At 55.1% G+C, this 17,100-nt stretch overlaps 1 protein-coding gene across 26 annotated transcripts in view; it reads right to left on the bottom strand.

Moving 5' to 3' along the window:
- Window positions 1–11,982, bottom strand: part of MAPT (microtubule associated protein tau) — a 37,927-nt gene extending 25,945 nt beyond the window's left edge. For 21 of the 26 annotated variants that reach the window (XR_014880091.1, XR_014880083.1, XR_014880089.1 and 18 more), the window contains exon 1: window positions 11,861–11,982. The gene's annotated coding sequence lies outside the window, so the exon portion shown is untranslated. Of the gene's footprint in view, window positions 1–315; window positions 385–1,376; window positions 1,447–11,856 lie in introns of those variants that run through there. The other 5 variants (XR_014880092.1, XR_014880084.1, XR_014880079.1 and 2 more) reach the window with 3 other exon arrangements.
- Window positions 11,983–17,100: the final 5,118 nt, after the last annotated feature.

Raw genomic sequence — 17,100 nt, forward strand, 5'->3', positions numbered from 1 at the left:
GGAACTGGGTGGGCTTTAAGGTCCCTTCCAACCCAACCATTCTGCCATTCATTCTATGAAATATTTAAGTTCACGGTTAGAGCACACCGAAGCCCTGTTTATAGGGCACAGGTGTCTGAAAGGAACTTTTCCCCTCATCCAGCAGCACATTTTCTTGCTTGGTGCCCCTAAGTGCCAAACCCAGAACCAAAGGCTGCAGGATCTGGTGCCAAAGTCCCTGCAGGGCCATCAGGTCGTGTCAGCACCCAGCACAACAGCACTGCAGAGCCCTCATTCTGCTGCTGCTGCTGCAGCCAAACACGCTGTGCTCTCCACCTGGGAAGGCTGAGGTCCCAAATGAAGCCTGGCAGCTCCAAGCTCTTCACGCCTCGGTGCGAGGATTCCCTGCAATGACAGGTAAATAAAAGCAGGGCTGAAAACAACGTACCCTATTGAGAGCAGCCTGGTGGCTGAGAGGAGGAAAGCAGATGCTGGGGATCACACAGCTGTGCCTCGGCTCAGTCTCCTGTCAGTGTGTGACAGATGACATCACAAAGGAGCAGCACCAAAACGCTTCTGGTGCCAGGGGCTGAGCTGCCCTGCATGCTGTGTGCAGCCCCAACACCGGCTCACCCTGCCAGCTCTGCGCGGATACGGGGCTGCACCCCACGGCACAGCTGCTGGGATCACGAGCCTGGGAACCGATGCTTCGATTCACAAGGGCTAAAAATCCCAAAATAAACCACAGATTGGCAGATTGGGGGCTGTTATGGGCCACACGTTGGGAGGAAAACAGAGGGAGCAGGGATTTCTGCAGCGCTCGGAGAGATGCGGGCTGTGTTTGCGTGCTTTGGTGCACATCCCCGGGTGCAGCTCCAGCTCTCCCTGCGAGCACAAAGGGGAGCAGCTGCATCCCAGCTCCTGCTCAGCTCCTTCCTTCTCCATTATTTCACCTGCAAGGCTGGCAAACGTCCGCTCGTGTTACTTGAAAACGAAAACAACAAACATGAGCCAGCCAAGTGTTACCTCTGAAAGGTGATCAAACGCAAACAGGATTTGGTTGTTTTTTTGTTTTGTTTTGTTTTTTCATTTGAATTACTCAATTAAAACGGAGCGACAGCCCCGTGAAATAACATCAGCCTGAAAGGCTCTTCATAATTCATAAGCGGCTTCCTTTTCATCTCCTTTGTGCACTTAGTGCTTCCGAGGAGCTGGCAGATGAAGGAATACGGACAGTGATCCATAAGCACTGCCTAACAGGGAGCAAGATGAGAAATCACAGCAAGGCAGGAGCGAGGAAACTTCCTTCATGTTCCAAGACAAACTCTTTTCAGAAGAGCAGGAGGGAGCTGCAGAAGGGATGGTTCCACAAATGCATTTTTTTCATTGTTGCTCACCTTTAACCCGTGCTATTGAGTCCTGGAACACCTTTCCTGGGTTACCAAGACCAGGCAATGAATGCTCCACACCAGCAGCTCTGGAAAGGAGATGACAAGGGGGGGGGGGCCATAGCACCGAGGGCAAATCCTAAGCGATGAGATGTCAGCATTCGATACAAACAGCATTAAAAAGGAATAGCAAAGTTGGGTCTGGAGACACAAGAGCTGAGGGAATGGCAGTAAATATCCCTTACAAACCCAACCTCTCCCAGCTCAGAGCACTGCACGCCCTCACCAGCTGGCTCAGGTCGCCAGGGCACTTGCTTGCTGCAAGAGAAAAGCCAAAGGATGCCGGCAAGTTCCTCAGCGCTGCTGAGAATTAAACTAACAGAATTTGCCATCCCAAATCAGCTTAGGACCAGCTCAACAGCTGCCTCCTCACTGGGTGGCAATTAGGAGGGCAGATTATCCGAGCCCACCCCGAGCAGTGAGAGCAGCCGGTCCTGGGAGACAGCAGTGGTTCTGCCTGCCCCAACAGCACAGCCCTGCAAACTGGAACCTGCAGGGAACTGCAAGCAGCGTTTGCACTACAGGAATGTTAAGCCCACACCCTGCATCAATTGCCTCACCCAGAACCACGCACCCGAGGACCAACCCGCTGCTGCTGCTGCCGTCCTTCCCACACCTTTCACCCCCTCCTACCTTTTTTCTTCCCCCCCCCCCCCCCGATCCAGCTGACCGAGCAGAACGCAATGCCCTCAGCCCTTGCTCTGTGCACAGCCAGGAGGAGCACAGGGTGAAGGCAGCACAGCGAGGTGCTGGAGCTGCACGGCTCCCCGTTCTGCAGCAGCACGCGGAGCTCAGGCCGTCCCCAAACCCACTGACTTCAGCCAGATTAAAGCTCCGATCAGAGGGGCTTACAGAGCAGCAAAAAAGGAAGCAACAGGAGTTTTAGAGCCTGCCCTATCTGCTTCGGGAGGTGGAGGAAGGGAAGCCTCTTTAGCAGAGATTTACTGGGCTACCTTTGGATTTCTTCCCAGCCCCCTGCTAGACTATCTTGCCGTCGTGCCTTTCAGAGCTATGAGATGGTCTATGGGCAGATAAAGTCTTCCTCCACCAAAATCCTTTCTTGGGAAGCCTTTAAGCAGTTGAACATGTAGAGCGGATCAAAGAGAAGGCAGAAGATCTTATTTACCAGCTAATTCTCTTTGACTCTTCCCATCCCCGCTCAGCCCAACCTGCTGGAAATCAGAGCATCTCCTGCAGGTTTCGAGGCGGGCTCCCAGCCTTCTATCTGAGCACAGAGAACAGTGGCAGCCCCAAATTTCCCCTGCACTGCCCTGCAGTGAGCAGAGGTGCGGTTTGGAGGGCTGCACGTGGCAGATGAGCAAAGGAACCCATGAGCTCACAGGCAGGAGGAGTTGGTAGATCAGACATCAGACCAGTGTGTTTTGTCACCAGTACATCGTGTGCCGTGCTTCCGCATGGGACAATAATGCTGAGCCCACAGCTGTGTGGTCTTAGATTGCTTTCCAGCTATGGGAGAAAAGAAACACGGGTGTGCATGGATGGGGAGAGGGAGAACAGGGAAGAGCAGCTCTAGGAATTAAGACAGTCAGTGGCACATTGTCAGATGGGCAGCATTCTGCCTCCATCAATGGTCCCCTTTACGTTGGTGGGCAAATCACACCGTGGGGAGGAGGAAAACACTTTTCTGAGAGACTGCACTGCCCGAAGGAAAACAGCCAGCCACCCATCCAGCCACCCATCCATCCAGCCACCCATCCAGCCACCCATCCAGCCACCCACCCAGCCCTTAACTGGCGGCTGCTGCACGCTGCTGCATCGCTCACATGGAGCAATTGAAATGCAGCTCCCGAGACAAGAAGCCACGTAAGATCCCTTCCACACTGCAGCCAGTGGCACAAAGAGCCTGGCAGGGCTCATCTGCTCGGGGATGTTTGCAATCTGCCACAAGCAGGACGGTTAGCACAGCCAGTGGTTTCTCATGGTTATCACAATTCTGCTTAATTTGAGGTTAGAAGCAAACTGACAGCGTTTATTTCATGCACCAGCAAGCACCACAACACATCGCAGGGCACAGAACAGACCACGGCTCACTCCCTTTCCTGCATGTGAGAGGGCACTGAGCGGTCTTACCTCTCCTGGGCAGAGCTGGAACACAAGCCAGCCCATCCCAGAGGTGATGCACACCCCTTGGGTTAAGGTATTTCTGGCCACTGAGCAAACAGCTCTGCTCTCACCTCCACATGAGCTCTCCTGGAGCATCGTCTCCATTTTAGTGCTTTGCAGCACAGCCACGTGCTGTAGGACCCAGCAGAGACGACTGCTAATTTGGTTTCTGTAGTGGCACACATACAGCAGCATCCATTTGCTGTAGCCACAGGCTCAGAGAGATGTCTGGAGCCTGGTGCAGGATGGAGCACAGCCCTGAGCCATCCACACAGCACACAGACCATCAGCACGCTCTGCGCTGAGGAGTCCATGTTAAATGTTCTGCGTTTAAGTGGGAGAAAATAGAGTCAACAGCAAGAAGGGAAACCAGGATTCCCTGCAGCGCTCAGCCACCTCCCTTCCTTTCTCTGCTGCTGCGATGCACGGAGCCCTCTGGGACACGGGCTGCCTTTGGAAGAGCCCCACACTGCACTGTGCAGGAGCTGCTCACACCAGCTGGCCTCAGAGCCAGCAGGGAGCATCCTGCAGGGCAGCCCCTTCCCCTGCCCCACTGCACGCTGAGCTGACGGTGCCACTGCCTTTGGTGGAGCACAGGGGACCAGCGCACAGCCAGAAGCCCCATGGCTCAATGAGACAGGACTCTGCTCACACCTGTCGGTGTATTTGGAGCTCTGGGTACACGTGGATGCCTTCTAGCCCACGGTAGCACACGGCCCACCAACACAAGCCGTGTGGCATCAGTGCCACGGATCATGCATCGCCTCACCCTGGAGATGCAATGGGAAGCAGCCCCAGCTGCACCCTGAGCCCCAGCCCCTTCCTGCAGACCTGCTGCTGAGGCAGAAGGAACGTGTTTGTCACTTACTTTGATCTCAGCCCCTTCTCTTTCTTTGATTTCACAGCGCTGACAGAACAGCCTATGCAGGAGTTCTCTGAATACTCAAAGCTGCCACGGTAATGAAGATATTAAATACAAAAGATGCTCCGTGACACAGCTCCAGCCTACCAGAGTGAATGATCCTTGTCAGAGCAGACAGGACAGAACCAGGAAGGTGCTGCGGACACGCACTGTAGATTTTCTGAGGGCAAAAGAAACATTCAAACAATCTTCTTGGGCTGGGTCTTCGTTTCTGAAGTTATTTTGAGCTATTTCAACACATGGCTAGAAATTAAAACGATGACAGCAGCACCATCTGCTCCAGCTACTGCCACGGCACCATGGCTGGCATTGCTCTCGCAGTGACAGAAAGCCCATCCTAGGGAAGGAGCCAAGGAGAGCCTTCCTGGGAGCACTGCTGTACAGCACCAGGGCTGCAAGGATTCACGTTGCAGATGTGCCTTCCAGCAGAGAGGCTCCTGCTGCAGCTCCAGGGGCAGAAATGAGGCTGGGAGGGTGGCGGGGCTGTTTGGTTACGTGGTGAGGAGCCTGGGGCAAGCAGGCAGCTGACACGTGCAGGAACGGCCAGCCTGCCCAAAATACCACAGGTTTGCTTGGCTGTGGTCTCCACGTGCTCACATCCCCACCCCACTGCCAGCCACTCGACACCCAAACCTTTGGCCCCATAACGCCCAGTTCCAGCATCCCAGAGAACTGCACCAGGGCAGCCCCGATAAATAAAAGGGAAACAAAGTCAGGCAGCCTTCACACGTTGCTATCTTACCTGGAAAGAAAGAAACTCGACAGCTCTCAGCCTTCCCAGGCTCTCCAAGCACTCATCCCCACCCCGAAAACCAGAGTCAGGCAGCAACCTGCCTTACCTCCATTCTACCTTTATCATAATTGTGACACACTTATTTCCCTTCCCAGCCCGAAGGCCAAATATGAGCAAGTTTAAAGACCAGAATCCATTACATCCTCACTGCAGTGAGCTGGAAGCCCACTGTGTGCCCATCTTCCTTTCCACAGGGATGAACTGTCGGGATTGACCACGTTTAAGGCTGCCCCAAGCTGAGGAATTCGGGCTCAATCTCCCCCAGCAGGTCTGTTAAAAATAAATGAGGTGCAATCAATCTCCTCCGGGGTTTTATCCCCTTTCAGCTCTAAATGCAGCACTGCTGTCACACGGATGATATGTACGAAGGACAGCTTGCTTCAGAGCCTCACTTCTTGCCTAAAATAATATTGCTCCTGGTCTCTGGTTACAAGGGATCCATTCATGCTCTGTAAGGTCACAGCCTGTCTCTAATCACCAACACAAAGGCTGGAAGGAACGAGGCCGCCCGCATTGCAGCCCTACTGCTTCCCATTGCAGCACATTGAGCGCAGAGCATCAGAACAGGGCATCACACCTCGAGCCACAAGCAGCTTTGTCACCCCTTGCCAAGGCAGGGAGCAGCTGCTGGAAGATGCTGGTGCTGCTCTCGTGCTCAGACCACGCAGCAGCAAGGCAAAGCCACTGCAACCCCACTGCTTTCCCCATCTATCACACACAGGCTGCTCCAACGAGTGCAGGCAAGGCACTTTTTAACCAAGCACCAACAGTGCTACAGCCACAGCACCAGCTACTCCCATTAAGAACCTCAGACAAGCACCAAGAGGCGCCTGGATGCTGATAGAGCACACAGACCCAGCGAGTCAAAACCCCTCCGTGAGCGAGAATAACCGAGGAGATACGTTCCAGAGCCAAGCAGGGACCTCAGACAAGCATGACAATAAACCCTATTATGAGGCACAGTAAAAGCACTGACATATTTGGGAGATTAAGCATTAAGAAGTGGCTTTCACATTACACAGTATTCATAACTCCCTTCTCTCTTAGCCTGGAGGGAAGGGAGGAGGTAATTCAGCTAGCATGGAATGAGGAAAAAGGCAAAATGCTTGCAAAGCAGGCTGCAAAGCCTTCAGCCAACAAGGGTGCACTGACAACAGCTTGACAGTGCTGCAGATGCAGCTCCGAGGCAGCAACCTGCCTGCCCAGCACAGCTCCTGCAGTGCAGAACGTGGGCTGGGTCTGTCCACGAGACCTGAAACAGGACAGGAACAGGAAAGATGGATGGGGAAGAAGGCGATGGGACAGCATGCGTGCGTGTCGCTGGAGTGTTCACTCGACCCCAGCAGCAGCATTTACCACTTCCATGTGCCCACCAGGCTCCCCGTCACCATGCCATACAAAGCCAAGGGAAAGCATGGGGTTCTCTGCCTCATTTGGAGGTATCTGCCCGTTGGTTAAAGCCACTGCTACAATCCCTCCAGGCAGCACCCTCTGCCATGCAGCAGGTGAAAGCCACGTCAAGAAGTAACTTCACAGCACCCAACTCACTGGGGTAAAGCCTGCCCCTGAATTCCAAATCAGGCTGAGCAGAAAGTGAACCACAAAAGGCAGTTCTGCCTTTGGATAAATCCCAGCCCTGGGCTCACTCACACCACGTGTAGTTGTGTGACACAGCTGTGCAATCCAGCTCCATCACAGCCCTCAGCCCACAAAGGTAAGCGTGTCCCAGCAGCGCTCATCCCATCGCGTGCAGGATTTGCAGAGGAAGGGTAATAAAACACTCAGCACCTGCCCAGGGCAGTCAGCACTTTACACACGAGGTGGGTCAGCACTGAGAATGGAACCTGAGCCCTACCTGCAGCTCTGCATCATTTTCTTTGCTTCTGACCGCACCACAGTGAGGTCCGTTTGCAGAGAAAAGGTGTGATTTTACAGCAAAGGCTCCTCCTGCCAGCTGCAATGAAACACAACCCGGAGCTGCAGGGGCTGCAAACTACAGATGTAGCTCTGGGCAGCTTTCCCTGCTGGGATACCTGTGCTGCTGGGATACCTGTGCTGCTGGGATACCTGTGCTGCTGGGAGAGCCCCTTCCTGCACCCCCTCCCCCCAAATCACTCTGACTTCATGCTAACTGCACCGTGCACAACTCACCTCCAGTTCTGCAAACCAGCACAGGGCCGTTCTGCCATCAGAAGCTCAGCACAGCCATACAGATGTGCTGCCCATCACCTCAAGGCCTCCAGGGGCTCCCACACCCACAGCTACTGCACTTCTGGGCACGGGGATCAAGGGAGAGGCGAGGACGTCCATCCCTCCTCAGCCCCCAGCTGACTTCTTTTCATCTCCCTGGCTCTCTTCTCACCCCCCATTCCACACCCATCTCATCGCATCCCTGCTGGGAGCTCACACTGTCCCAGTGCTCAGCATCCCCAGCGAACCACATCACAGCAGGTGAGGAACCTCTTCCCCATCTCTTCGCTCGCTGCCTGACGTTTCCACTTTGCCAGATGTGCTCAGCTGGCAACGTGCACAGCTGGCCAGATGTGTTCTGCACCAGGGAGCTCTCAGGAAGGGGCGTTCGAGAGAAAGAAGGAGCAGAGCTGCTTATGGACCACAGAGCTGACACGCCTTCACAGCAAAGCCGTGCCAGTGCACCCAGGATCTCAGCCAAGCTTGGATCAGACACAAGGAGAAATGCAGGAAAGAACTTCACCGCCCTGAACACCCCCAACTTCTCCGTTCTCAGCTTCAGAAGTGCGTCCCCAACGCTTCTCTGCAATGAAGACGGTGCCATAAAAACAGACCTCCAGGCCAGCACGAACACGCACGGTGCTGAGCTGGAGCCCGATTCAAGGCTCACAGAAGAGGCTTCCTTAGATCCGAGCAGCTCGAGGAATTTCACTTTGCAGCAGGTGACTTCAGCAGTGATGAAATCCACCTGAAATTCAAGCAGGTGCTTGCAGGCATCCAGCCCAGGCCAGGAGCTGCTGGGAGCCACGCAGCAAAGGGCTCCCCAGCACTGAGCAGAGCTTCGAGGCTCACACATTACCCAAAGCCACGAACACGGGTGGCTTTGTCACCCTCTGCTAAATGCTGAAGCTCTTCCATGAACGGCAGAGCCGAATGCAGAACCTCACCTGCCCCTTCAGAGCACACCTCTGGCTACAAGCCCACCAGCGCAGCACCCAGGGCAGCGCAGCACCCAGGGCAGCGCAGCACCCAGGGCAGCGCAGCACCCAGGGCAGCGCAGCACCCAGGGCAGCGCAGCACCCAGGGCAGCGCAGCACCCAGGGCAGCGCAGCGGGCGGCTCTCAGACTCATTCGACTTGCAAAGGAAATCCCCTCAAGCCCAAAGGCACAAACATCTCTTCCAGCCTCCAGATTAAACTCCAGAAAACGTGAAAATGCGTTTTCTGCAGGCACTCTCAGTGAGAAGCAGCCCACAGCTAGTGGATCTCAGTGTGAAACAAAGCTCCAGCTCGCACATGGAGGCCCATCCTGCCACCTTCCATCCCTCAAGATCCCTCCGCTCATCTCGAGGTTTCCGAAGGGCCACAGTGCTCCAATCCACCAAACCTCAAGGCTTTGTGCAAGGACCGCTCGGGCTGGAGGGCTGCACAGAACAGCCAGGGGCAGCAATGCAGGACGGTGAGGGCACAGCAGGCTGCCTGCTACCGATCCCAAAGCTCCATCCAGCACCGCTGAGATGAATGGCGACATCCCTGCGCTGCTCTGCACGGATCAGCAACCCAGCTCCCGTTACTGCTGCAGTTTCCTCCTTTCTTTTCTGTCTCCACGGGCAGGCAGGGCCCTGCCAGCAACCTGCGTGTTGGTGCTGCAGGGCTGTGCCTGCAAACCCCAGGGACAGTGCCAGCATGCCTTGAGCCCAAACACCACGGTTAACCTGGGGGGGGGGAGGGAGGAGGGACTGCTGGAAGGGCAGAAAAACCTAGAAAGCCACCTAGATGGCATTGCAATGCAATTAAGAGATCCATTGGGAGCTGCTGCCTTTCTGCCAGGACATCAGCAGCGCTTCTGGCAGCAGGGAAGGTGCTGAGCCCAGCGCTCCCATCCACAAGGCAAAGCAAACTGGGAAATACTGGGCAAAGCAAACTGGGAAATACTGGGCAAAGCAAACTGGGAAATACTGGGAGCTGGGCAGCAGCCAGCGCCCTGATTCTTTCTCGACCAATTCATCAAGTGTCAGAGTGCTGTTAGGTTGCTACAGAGAAATTAGCAGCCCTCCCAACAGCCAAGCCTCAGTGGCGCAGAGGGTTGGCAGCATACCCTCATTCTGCTCAACACGAATCCAAAGCTTTCCTCACGCTTTACAATAGCATTCCTATTGGGAAACAAGGGAACGGCCATCCCAGGCACCTCCCTGCAGACACTGCTCCCTGATCCAATTCTCAGCACACAGCAAACCCAAAGGGATGTGCATGGAAGGCTGAATACTGCAGCACGAGGGTCTCTAGCAGCCCTGGTGCAGCTGGAAGCACTGGGGCAGTTTGGTACCCCCGTGCTGATGGGCACAGGCTGTCACAAGAAATGGCAGAGGTTCCACCTCCAAAGCATTTGAAACGTGGCTTTCTGCTCTCGTTCCTGGCTGGCCAAATCCCAAATGGGAGAGGATGAGGATGCAACGGGCACGGTCAAATAGAGGGTGCTCAGAAAGGAGGCAGAGGAGCACCAGGGGACACCCACCTTACAGCTGCATCAGGTGTCCCTAAGTGCATCCAGCATCAGCATGGAAAAGGCAGCGGCTGTGTCACATTTCCCTCATTTTCATCCTGGGAGGAGTGGTGTCCTGGACACCAGAGCACAGACCTGCTTCCCCGTGGCTTTCAGGATGGAAAATGAGGAAAGCTGAAGCACTGCTGCTCAGGACAGCAAGAAATCCATTTCTTGTCCCACCTGGAACTGCGGTTTGTTCAGCACAGAGGGCACAGAACAGAGCAGCGAGGCTGCCGGGGTCCACAGGAGGAAACAAGGCAGGGGAGGAAGCCCAAATCAGCACCATAATTACTTAAAGCAGTATTTTAAAAGGGCGAGGAACGAGGGAGGGAGAGACAAAAGCCCACACTGCCGCCTCGCAGGGGCAGAGCCGAGCCCATACTCCAGCCTTGCAGCCCCAGCAATGCATTTGTCACCTGCAGCCCCTCCTGGGGAGCTCCCAGAGGGACACGCACAAGTCCCGTTGCTTCTGCCTTCATCCCAGCTAATCCCAGCTGATGAAGAAGAACAAAAGTCCCCATCTGATCCGCAGTGCCACCTGCCCTCCTGGCACAGCTCCCCCCCCCCAGCCCACCTCCCACCTTTGCATGGGATGGCACTTCTGCAACGACTGCACCTTGAAGCTGCTGCTGAGCAGCGAGAGCAGGGCTGGACCAGCAGCTCTCAGGGAGGAGCAGCCTTCATTTCCAGGCTTCGTAGCGCAGCACTTTCACTCATTAACACGGGCAGATCTGATTTAGCCCAGGTTTCCCAGTGCTCAACGTCTGCTGCACGAAACCACGACACGCACAGCACTGGAGGTCTCTCATTTTAAGCTCTGCCTTCGAGACCGATCCGCCCTAAAATCCAATCCTGCAGCACTCGGGCCTGATGGAGGACAGCCCCAAAGCACCAACCTGGGGCTCTAAAAGCAAACCCCACCTGCATCTCCATCCCAGAGCCTTCACCTCCAAGGGCACGCAGAGGGAAGCAGCCGAGCATCCTTTGCACGCATTCAGAGCAATGAGAAAAGCCAATGCTTTTACCAGGTGTGAATTACCTCCCTGGGAACCTGCAGCTGGGTCAGCCCTCACCTCGCTTTGCTCCCCGGCATAAAGGAGAAGCATCTCAAAAACCAAAGGGGTGAACAAAGCGTAACTGGGTTGGGTTATTTCTCATCCCTAAAGGAAATGCATTTTCATGCTGCTCTCCTTCGGGAAGGTGGGAGCGGTTCTGATGGAGCATAAAGGGGGAAAAAAAAAAAAAAAAAGAAATCGAACAGCAAAAGGGAAACGCCTTCAGCATTCAGAATGGGGTAAAAAAAAAGAAAAAAAAAAAGAAAAAAAAAAAGGGAGGGGGATGAAAAGCCTTCGGTGGGTATCAGAGGATATCCACGGGCGGGTATCCGTAGGATGGATGTGGGCGGGGACGGGGCGCCGGACCCCCACCCGGATTACCCAAAATGGGTCAATTTTTCGGTTTTTTTTTGTTTTTTGGGTTTTTTTCCCCTTCATTTCAACGCAGCCCACCTCCCCATCTCCGCACAGTGCGGCTGCAGAAGATGGCAGCGGGGCGGGGGGGGGGAGGAAAGGAAGAAAAAAGCGCAGCCCCCCCCCCTCCTCGTGCCGCAGCCCCCAGCCCCACCTGCCGCAAAGAAAACGACCAAAAACGACCAAAAAAAAAAAAAAAAAAAAAAAAGCCGAGACCCCCCACGAGGACAACGCGCACCTGCAGCCGCAATGCCCCCCCTCAACCGGTATCGGCTGTCACATCGCGACATGACCGGGGGGGGCTGTAAAGCCGCTTTAGGTGATGGCCATCCCTCCCCCCCCCACTGCCCATCCTATAGCGGGGTATCTCCCCCCCCCAAATCCTACTTGCCGCTGTTTCGCTGTCCGCACCGGAGCTGCACGGTGAAGTGACAGCGGCGGGGGGCGGGTCGGGAGGGGAGGGGGCGCGCGCGAGCTCCGGAACCTTCGCCGAGCCGGCGGGGGGGGGGGGGGGAGATATAGTGCGCATGCGCCACGCTGCCCGTGCGCTCCCCCTTCTTTCGGTCCCAGCGCGGAGCTGGCCGGTGAGGTGTGCGCATGCGCGGTGCTGGGCGGTGTTTGTGTGTGACGGCGGGGCCGCGCGCGCGCTCCCGCAGACAAAAGGCGGCGGCAGCGGCGGCCGCTACTGCCGCCGCCTTTTGTCTCCGGGAGCGCGCGCGCGCGGCCCCGCCCAGCAGGGAGCGCTCGCGCGCTGCCCCACAGCCGCCATTTTGTTGCCACATCCCCCCCTTTTTGCTCTCCTTCCCTCCCTGAAAGTCCACGCATAAACCCTGTGAGGAATGCTTCTAAGGGCTGAGATTGCTGCTCCCCTCAGCTCTTCGCTGTGGGCTGTGTTATGGTTCTGCTCCACAAGTCCTGCTTCACAATACTGCAGGCAACACCAAGTTGGGAGGCAGTGCTGATCTGCCTGAGGGGAGAAAGGCACTACAGAGGGACCTGGATAGGCTGGGTCGATGGGCTGAGGCAAACTGTGTGAGTTCAATAGAGCCAAGTGTCACTCCTGCGTTTTGGTCACAACAACCCCAGGCAACCCTACAGGCTTGGGGAGGAGTTCCCTGATAGAAAGAGACCTTGGTGTGCTGATGGCTGAATATGAGCCAGCTGTGAGCCCAGGTGGCCAAGAAGGCCGATGGCATCCTGGCTTGGATCAGGAATGGTGAGCAGAACTGGAGGAGTCATCCTGCCCTGTGCTTGGCGTTGGTGAGGCCTCACCTGGAGTTCTGTGTTCAGTTTTGGGCAGCTCAGAACAGAAAGGACGTGGAGATGCTGGAGCAGATGGAAAGAAGGGCAACAAGGCCGGGGAAGGGCTTGGAGAATATGGCCTATGAGGAGAGACTGAAGGAACGGGGGCTGTTTGGCCTGGGGAAGAGGAGGCTGAGGGGAGAACTTATTGTCTGAAAGGTGATTGCAGTGAGATTGGGTTGGTCTCTTCTCACTCCTAACAGGACGAGGGGAAATGGCCTCAAGTTGCACCGGGGGAAGGTTTAAGTTGGATATCAGGAAGAAAACTTCTTTACAGAAAGGGTTGTGAAGCACTGGAATGGGCTGCCCAGGGAGGTGGTGGAGTCAGCATCCCTGGATGTGTTTACAAACCATCTGGATGTGCTGCTCAGGGACGTGGCTTAGCAGAAGGTTGTTAGAGTTGGGGTAGCATGGTGAGGTTGCACTTGGATCTTGATGATCTCGAGGGTCTTTTCCAACCTCAGCAATTCTATGATTCCACATCCCTCTAATTGGGTTTAGTGGAGAAACTGCAGGAGGGATCTCCTCTTGGGCTTGGCTTTGGTCTGTTTGTTTTCTTCTTTCCAGGAAGCATTCTGCTATATATCAGGGCCAAAAGCACCCCCCAAGTGCATCTAGACACAAGGAGCAGCTCTGTCCTGTTTGAACTGTTTTAGAAGTTCTGCTGCAAGTTGGTCAGAGAATATTCCCAGGGTTAGCAAACCTGTGGAAGAAATCTCCCTGCTTTGTGACTTGTAAGATAAATACTCCTGTGCTACAAGGGGATCCATCCTTGTGGCTCGGTGCAAGCAGCTTGAGCCCAATTCTGGAGCAGCAGCTCTTCCTACAGGCAGCACAGACACAGCAGGAGCACTGACTGCGGATCAGCTGAGCACCCTCTGATGGTGCTGTTCCTACCTCCAAAGGGGGACAAAAGCTCAATTTTACTGAATTCAGCATTCAGGAAATCAGACGGGAAGTATTTACAGTCCTTATGATGCTCAGGTACTGCCTCTCTTTCCACAGCCTGGCCATTTAAAACATCTGCTGGCAAAGGCTGGTCAGTAATGAAGTGTGTCTGCTGACGGACCACAGCACAGCCAGCCTGCAGCAAGCAGCAGAAATTCAAGGATCCATGTTAGAGGGGCAACAAGTGGGAAAGGACTCTGCTTGCTGCAAACCCATCACCTTGATGTGCAACCCCTCTGTGCAGCAAGGTACTCACACTGCACTGTGCCTGGGGCAGGAGCACAGCAATCCTCCCCCTCAGCACACGCTGTTCAGGCTGGCTGGATGGAGGATGCTGCTGCAGCAACACCAGAATGCTACAGGAACAGCTGGAGCAGCCCAAGTCCTGAAGTGCAGCTGAGCTCCCACGTGGAAGGAGCACACAGTGACAGACAGACCTTACGCTGGCTGTGGGGACTGGAGAGGAACACCCTGCAGACAGATTTATTACCTGTAAGTACAGCAGCTTGACAGCTAAAGTGGGCTTTAATTACTGCAGAGAGCTTTTCTGGGCACTTCTTATTATACAATGTGTTTGCTTGTAGAAGAAAAGGGACCTGTGAATCTATCCTACAACTGAACTCAGCCTAGGCTCGCTCTCACATGCATTCCTTTAGGTCCATGGTGCTACTAGCTAGAAAGCAGACAATTTTTAACATCAAATTACAAAGGTATCCTTTAAGAAGGAAAGCAGCAAGTTTATATTCCACTCCGCTTCCCCATTCATAAGGTGGGGCTCCTTTTCCCCACATTTTATAACTTGTTTCACCACTGCAGCCGGGTTTTCCTGGAAGGTGCTACAGAAGGTGAAACAGTTTCTCAGGTCCGGCCTGCAGTGCCAGCTGACCTGCAGAACTACAGCTGTGGGATGAATTCTGGGTTACAGTGGTTTTAAGCCTGACCTCCCCAGAGCCTTATCTGTCTGCAAGCTGCTTCATTTCAGTCACTTAATTCAGATTAAGGATGGCTTTTGCAAAACCATAATGATCCTAGTTGAAATAAATACTCAAATTCTGCACTAGCTTAATTCCATTACCCTGCTATCCAGATCCCTTTTGCAAGCAACCATTAAACTTCACCTAAAAAAGGAAACGGCCTAATGGTTTGCAAAATGCTTTCCAGCACGGGGACAGGATTGATCTCTCCAAACCAATTGCAGATGCTATGGCAGAGCACACAGAAACCCTTCCTGCAGCAGACACAGCCCCAGCCTCGCACAACTGTCCGCGTTGCATCAGCTCTGCGTGCAGTGAAGCTTCTCCATGGAGATGGCAGAGGAGGGCTGGCTGTTGCACAGCCGGTTTCCCAGCCCTGTTTCCACGCCGTCAGTAGCAGCAGGAGAGCAGCATTCCTGCTCTGAGCAGACCGGGCTCACACAAGCCTTACCCAGCAGCTCAGCCTCTGCGTGCAAGCCTGCAGCTCAGGAGGGGATTAGAGCTCAGCTGGCTCCGTCCCCAACAAGTTGAGACCAAACACACAGATTTACAACCGGCGCTCAGTGCCCCCAAGCTAGCTTACATTTCTTCTCACAGAGCAGCACGGCCCTGCTGCTGGAGGGACAGGACGTGGATCAGACGCACCCGGCAGGGTGTGGGCAGGCAGCAGGCTGTGACTCAGCAGAAGGAGCCAGCCGGGTCCCCAGTGCTAACCGAGGGGAGAGCAGCCCCACACCTCCCTGCTGCTCCCGCAGAGCCCTGCCGAGCTGAGATTAAGGCCTCGCACGCTTCCCTCATGCCCCACCCCAGCTGGAAAAAGATTATTCCTTTTTTCTCCTCCTCCAGTAGTGTGGAAGGCACGTAGAGCCCAGTACCTACAAGCAGAAGATAAGACACAGTGCCTCTAAGATTATTATTATTTTTTAATTAATTAATCATTGCTCTGTTTCTAAATTCCACTCAAGGGCTTTCCGGATCATCTAAATGCTGTGCTCGAGAGGCTGAGTTACCGGTTAGGAAGTTCCAGGATGCACTGCCTCCTTATGCGACCTTGTGGGAATTCGGATTGCTTCACATCCTCACTTCGGAGGCTCAGGACTCGCTTTAATTGATTTTAACTGATATCAGGGCAGGAAATGCTCGCAAAGTTCTCACTGCTGTCCGTGTCTGTAGCCGAGCCCCAGCTGCTCCTGTGCAGCGTGCTGGGCTCTGCAGCGCCTGTCCCCTTCTTGCCACAGGATGGCACTCGCAGGGGAGCAGAGATGCGCACAGACACCGGCACAGCCTCAAATTCTCTGTTGAGGCAGGGGAAGACTCGAGCCCTACTGCAGCAATCTTAGTGACATCGTTGCACTGCTTCTCACGTGCACGGGGCTGGAGGAGCCTGGACCGCAGGCCTAGGAGGACACACAGCTGGAGAATCTTCTGTCCAGGACGCACGCTGGCAGCCTGCAGGGCTGGGCAGGGCCAGGTCACAGCCCCTCCAGCCGGGGCAGGGCAGGCTGGGGGTCAGGGAGGCTCCAAGAGCAGCCTGCTGCCACTGCAGCTCCGGGCAGCACCTCCTGAAGCAGGGATCCTGCAGCTCTGCTCCCATCCCCTGTGTCAGGGCAGAACCAAAAGCATCCTTCTGAGATGAAAAGACGAGCAGGAATAAAGCCGTGCTGAAGAGCTCACTTCTTTGTATTTCCTCTCCTTAGGAAAGAGCAGCACGTTCAGTGCAGCACAAAGAATATTGCTATGCATGTTAAGCACAGAGAGGACCTCAGCCTCGCATGCAAACCCCCATCCCCTCACAGAGCAGTGGAGGCAACAAAGAGGCTCCTGTTACCTGCAGGTGCTTTGGGGCTTCTAAGCATAGCAGCACATTTTTAGCTGCATTTTCCTTTGCGAGGCCAGAAGAGGAATTGAGGAGCCTCCTCCTCACATCAGCTGCTTCTAAGTGGAAGATCACAAGCTAAAGACCTCGGCTGCTCCCCTCCCTCTCTTCTTCAGCCCCAGAAAGGAGGTTGGGGCTGTGTGAGAGCGCCCAGAACAGCTGGCTGGCTGCACTCTGCTTGTTCCCCAGCTGCAGGATGGCTGCACAGGCTCTACCTGGAGCAGCGCCCTGCACAGCTCCCGAGGTGCTGCCCTGCCCCGGGGCAACGTTCGCTGCTCTCCCTGCTCAGGCAAACCTCCAGTCCCTGCCTCCCGCACCCAGCGCTGCGTGCACGCAGATGGGAGCACCGCCGCTGCTCACCCATCAGCGCCAGTGTGCGAGCCCTGCTGCCTCCAGCGCACACCCTGATAGCACCAGAACTGTGAGCGTGCCAGCCCCAGCGCTTCCAGGGTGCAAGGCGTGCTTCTGCCAGCGCGGTGAGCGTGCAGTCGTGCGTCCCTGCCAGCAGGACGAGCGTGCAGAGCCCAGTGC

The sequence above is a fragment of the Meleagris gallopavo genome, chromosome 29 (assembly GCF_905368555.1).
Source record: "Meleagris gallopavo chromosome 29, MGAL_WU_HG_1.1, whole genome shotgun sequence".
Classification (NCBI taxonomy): Eukaryota; Metazoa; Chordata; class Aves; order Galliformes; family Phasianidae; genus Meleagris; species Meleagris gallopavo.